At 41.0% G+C, this 6,042-nt stretch overlaps 1 pseudogene; it reads right to left on the reverse strand.

Moving 5' to 3' along the window:
• Window positions 1-778: 778 nt before the first annotated feature.
• LOC109688650 (NADH dehydrogenase [ubiquinone] 1 alpha subcomplex subunit 9, mitochondrial pseudogene) lies at window positions 779-1,910 on the reverse strand (annotated as a pseudogene).
• Window positions 1,911-6,042: the final 4,132 nt, after the last annotated feature.

A 6,042-nucleotide genomic window follows, 5' to 3' on the forward strand; every position in this document is an offset into this window, starting at 1 on the left:
CTCCCTTTTGACTATTATGAATAAAGCTGCTATGAATATTCATCTACACAATTTTATGTGGACATATGTTTTCATTTTGCTTGGGTATATATGCCTGAAGTAGAATTTCTGGGTCAGATGGCAATCCTATGTTTAATCATGTGAGGAAACTCCAGACTGTTTTACAAAGGAGGTATACATTGAATGTTCCCTTTCTCAGGTATGGATAATGGTTCTGGTTTCTTTACATCCTTAGCAACACTTGTTATCTGACTTTTGATGCTGGTCATCCTAGTGAGCGGTATCTCACTGTAGTTTATTTTATTTTATCTCCTCACTGATGATGGCAAACATTTTTATGTGCTTATTAGTCATTTGTGAATCTTCCTTTGCCCATTTTTAATTGAGTTATTTATTTTCTGTTATTGAGTTGTAGGATAGATGGCTTTTAACATTTGCTAAATAGGTATGCATTAAGGATATTCATTAATATAACAATTTATACTTTTAACCAGCATTTATAATTGTGTGGTCAAAAGTCAGGAATGAATTGTTTGACTTCATATTAAGTTATTTCCTCTCTTTCAAAGATTTCTTAATAAACATGGAAAACTGGCATTGACTGAAATTTTTACAAATTGAGGTGCCATATATATATATATATATATATATATATATATATATATTAACTTCAGATGTTTTAATAGTGGGATCTTATCCCTATGTACAGGTTCCCCTCGAGAACACAGGCTAGCCAGGTGACCAAAATAATACCAAAAACTAAGGCTACTTGGAGAAACTAATAGCTAACAGTCTTGGCAGGCTTTGTAGTCTGAATTTCAGAAGACAGTCAGCGGTAGGTGCGGTGACGCCGCAGCACCTCGATGGCCTTGAACACCAAGGTCTTCCAGGCCAGGCAGGTCAGGCAGTATCTTGTCTGTGATGTGAATCCGATCCACTTCATCCCTTGTTGTCCAGGGCTCAAATGGATTTATCTCAAACATTCTTGCTATCTATCAATAGGCAAAGTGTGGCAAGGGGTATGGCAAGAATGGTCTGTGAGTCACACAAAGATGTACTGAACCAGATCAAAGAGGTGGTACCGACTGGGCCCAGCAAAGGCAAAGGTTTTTCCTTTGGCATCTGGATCTTTAATTGCATTAATAATTCCTTTGGATACATCTGCAACATAGACTGGTTGTTTCACTGTCCTGAAGTCCAAGGATACAAGAGGCACACCAATAAACCAATGCATATTTGCAAAGTGATTGAGGAACCTGTCTTCTCTTGCAAACATGTCAGCTGGCTTTATGATAGTGGCTTCTGGAAAGGCATCTCTCACTTCTTTGTCTCCAGCAGCCTTCATCCTCAGAGATCTAGCAGAGCTTCTAATATCAGTGTTCAGATGCGAAAGAAACATGGATGAGTTTTTCAACTCCAGCTTCCTTGGACAACTGAGCTATTGCCTTGGGAATCTTCACATAAACATCCTCAAAACTAAAGTTTCTGGTTTCCCAGTCTCATCCAACAAGATTGATGACTACATTGCTGTGCTCCAGTGCTCTCCAGATGGAATCTTTGTCTCTGGCAGCCCATTCCAGAAAAATAATGTGGCCCAGGTCACCCATGGAGACGAAGGTGCATGGTGTCCTATGGATCACACCGATAGGGTATGATCATTTTTGATCCCATACGTCCGAGTTGGTTGACAAAATATTGGCCCAAGAATCCTGTTGCTCCAAACACAGTGGCCGCAACCCCACTAACAGACAAACGCCCACCTTTCCCATGAGGTATGAGGGCATGATGAACCTGGCAACTGGGTGGACCAAGAAATACAGATGTGGCTACTGCAGTAACAGCAGAACGTGACATTGGAAGGGCCCAGAGAACCCGGGGGTGAGCGGCGGCCTCCATCTTGTCCCACAATCCCCCACCAAGGTGCCTTATATATAAGAGAATATATTGTTATTCAAAACAAAGTGAGAAAGAGCCTTCAATAACATGACAGACTTTGAAGAACTTAACATGTAGTGACCCTCTCTACTGAGAAACACCTTCAGGAAAAAAAAACTGTCTTTTATTGGCTACGTGCAATTCATAATTTAACTGTGCTTGAAAATAAAGCACTAAACTACACCCAAGTAGCCTGCATTATTGGTCCCTCTGAATGGCTGCGTGCTAGGAGATCTCAGTGTTAAATCCTAACACACAGAAGTGCTTACCATTGTCTATGTCTGTGGGGAAGAACATCCTTCTAAAACTTTAACTCCAGAGGAAATGAGTCTTTTTTACCAAAAAGCATTTAAGATATCTCTCTTGTGTCTACAATGTCCAAGGAAAACCAACTGGGCAGAAAGATGGCAGCTCCAAGGAGAACATGAGCATACAGCCCAATGGCAGGGTCTTACTAGTCCACCATGGTTCTCACGTGGGAAACAGTTGAAGCATCACAGGGCTCCTCGTAAGGCCCAGATGCAGCAAGGCAACAACAGTCAGCGGTTTTTGGACTGCTGGAAGAAGCACTCATTGGAAAAGATCACCACCAGTTCTGTGTTGAGGTTTTAAAGAGTTTTCTTTATTTTCTAATCCCCTTATGAATTTCAAAGAGATAGACACAAAAATCTGACAACTGAAGTTCAAAACTTTATTTTGATTACTGGTAAGACTGGATTGGAGATCTGTGGTCATGGTAGATTTACACTTTTCCCCCAAACTGAACTTATCTTCCTAGTCACAGAAAGAGCTGGAAAACTGAAGGTTTTGCTCACAAGGAAGAATATGGCCCACTAACAATACTACCTGGAGAATAGACAAGGGAACAAGTTCTCTGCAGGCAGCTGAGCTAATAGGGAAGTGAGCTCCACATGTAGCTACTCACCACGTTCATACTACCAAACACAAACCAGAAATAGAGGGGTTGAGAGACCAGAATGTTAATGTAAGGAAAGTCTTCTATTCAGAGCTATGAGACTGGGAAAAGAAAAATCCTAACTAGCTAATTACAGTAATAAATGGTAAAAACTTCAGTCACATTACCTGGATGATGTGCTCCTAAACAATAGTTTGCTCATTATTTTTTAAACAAAATTGATTAAAATTTTGGGGTATCAAGTAAATGTCCCCAAATAACTCTCATATTTTAAAACTCACACACATACTTTTAAAAAATGTATAATACATTTACTTGATTTATGCTTCTTTCATAAGTGCCTTGCAAATTAAATCAAAATATCAGAAAAAAAAATCATGTCCAATAAAAGTCTCTCTCCCTTCCCTAAACAGTACTTAGCCTAAAACAGGAAGATAAAACCTTCCATAAAAGAGAGTAGAGAAACTACTGTTTGTTTTTAAAAAGTTAATCCAGTGTGTAAAGCTGGTAGGGAAAGCCCATCCTCTTAGCTGGAGTTACATAATCTTCAAAGAAGAGTCCCTGGAGAGTCATAACCAGAGCTGTTGACTCAACACCCACACTTGCTATGCAAGACTCTTGGCCTTCTTCCAGCCTCCTTGTGACAAGGTATCCACGTGTGCCTGAGTGCCGCTGAGGAGCGCCAGGTAAGGAAATTTTTTCATAGGTCTTTCAGGGTTCAAACTTCTTGCCCCACATTTGCCCACTCAGGCATTAAACTAAATCCCTTCCCACACCACAATGTGACCAAACCTATAGAAAAGAATCTTCCACACTAGGTTCAAGTGCAGATCTGTACACAAGAAGAAAGAGAAATTCAGTTGCAGAAAGTCTTTCAAGGCAATCAACTCTAGCAGCTACAGTGGAGGTACCTGGGATCTCTCTCCATGACAGTTGTGGGCCTCTTTTAGCTCCTACATTATTATCTCAAAGCCAGGAACTAGGCCTAGGGGTGTAGCTCAATGGTAGAAGCATATGCCTAGCATGTGCAAGGCCTTGGATTCAGTCCCCAGCACCACACACACACACACACACAAAGTAAAAAGCAAAACCCAGAGGCTAGATTCATCACGCTAGAACTGCCTTGAAATACTTTTCCTGTCAGTTTCTTTCTATCCAAACACTCTGTGGTAATGCAATAAATGAAGGTGAAAATTATTTCATTGATTATTTAATTAAAGCCAATTCAAAAAACAAATCTATAAGTTAGGCTTATGTGCAGTCACACACATACACACACATCCCCCACACCCTGCTCACAAAATTTAATTATTTCAGTTGTTTGTTCACACAGGCCCAAGTTGCTCAACTGTGGGTTTCACGTTGCCGCTATTGACACGTTAATTGTACTGGTTGTTTTTTGTCCTTTCAAACTGTCCTCATCTCTCTTTAAGATGAATGGATTTCTAAACATGGGTCCTCCAAGTAGGGTGGTGCAGCCAGCACCATACACTTGGGGGCATTTAAGAACTGAATGTGTTGATACACCGAGTGTGTGCCTGAAAGATAGAACACAAAGACAATAGAGAGCAGTTGATTGAAGGGAACATTCCTGAAAAATGGAAGACAAATAAATCTTTCATTCAATAGAATCATATTTTATGTGCCGTAGGACAATTCCCTTGTTAGGATTACATTTTTTAAAGAACACTGGACTTAGGTCCAAATTTATTTCTGCCGCTTACTCTGTAGCGCTGGGTCAGATCCTTGGCCCCTCTCTCGGGATGTGAGCTTCCCCTCTGAAAAGTGTAGAAAAACCCTCACTTCAAAGGAAAGAGTGATTGTGAGGATTGAGTAAGAGCCTCTGTAAAAGTGACTGCGTGGTCTCTAATCCACTCAAAAGCTACTTGGAGGTGAAATTATTTTATCACTTGAGGAATCTTTTTGAAATGCAAATAATAATCAACGCCAATTGTGTGTGTGTGTGTGTGTGTGTGTGTGATTTTAAAATCTGAGTCTTGAAAAGTTGTCCTCAGGTGGGACATATTCATTACTCTGTCACACAGGGCACCCACTGAGAGAAAACATCCACCTGCCCTGGCCACACACCCATCCAGTTCTCCAAGGAGCAGCTCCTCTTCCCCTCCTTGCCAATATGGTTATCTCAGTCTTCCTTTTCTACTTACAGAAACCAAAGGGGCAAAGGGTTATTCTACCCATCCTCCACCCTGAGGACAGCTTTTCCAGAAACCATGAAAATTAGAAGAAAGTTAGTCCTATTTCAAAGACCTACCACAGCACGTTCAACACATTTTCCTGTTAAAACCTCTACAAGGAGCGTTTCCTCTCCCGACTGCTTTAAATGCACAATTTTTCTCCTACCATGGCATAAATAAGCCTGCAAATGCTTATGAGGGTGAGCTTCCTCAGAATAAGGGAAGTGTAAAAAAACTCAGCTGCCAGCTTAATGCTGGACACAAAGTGAAACAGAAACCCAAGGAACAAATACTATGTAGAGAGTCAGTTTCCCTCCACACCTGAGACTTGGTTTCTCTTTTTGCAACAGAAGTATGACTGCCCTTCCTGTCTGATTGGTTACTGGGAGGACCACGTGACTATGACTATGAGTGGCACCCAAGCACTATCCAAAAGTTATTATTATTATTATTATTACTATCATGCATCCAAGTATTGAGATCACTGTTCTGGGTTCTAAGACATAGAATTAACTAATCAGACTAAGGTCTCTACCCCTTGTGCAGCTTCCTAAGTAATTGTAGGATAATTTCAGTTTGGAATTAGTACTAGGTGGGAAATAAACAAAGCAACATAATTTAACACATGCACAACCAGGTGGAGAGAACAGTGATTCTGGGGTAGTCAGGCCTCTCTGAGGATGGAGAGGTGGGGGGAGCTGAGACCTGAGAGACTGGAAAGAGCCAGGGAAGAGCAGATTTGTGGGAGGAGCTTTTGGGGCTGAAGAAGCACCAGCACTTCCAGGGCACAACGTGGAACATTAGCTTCATGTGACAATGAACTAGGAAGATGCCCAGTGTGGCTAGAACACTGTGAACAAATAGGAGAGGTACAGAAGATGAAGTCAGAAAAAGAAGCCCAGGCATGGAAGTCACAGTAATGAATGTTTTGAAGACTAGCAGAAATGCACACATCTCTGTTTAATTGCCTGGAGATGGAACAGGCACTTAATAAGT

This window comes from Castor canadensis, chromosome 3, assembly GCF_047511655.1.
Source record: "Castor canadensis chromosome 3, mCasCan1.hap1v2, whole genome shotgun sequence".
Classification (NCBI taxonomy): Eukaryota; Metazoa; Chordata; class Mammalia; order Rodentia; family Castoridae; genus Castor; species Castor canadensis.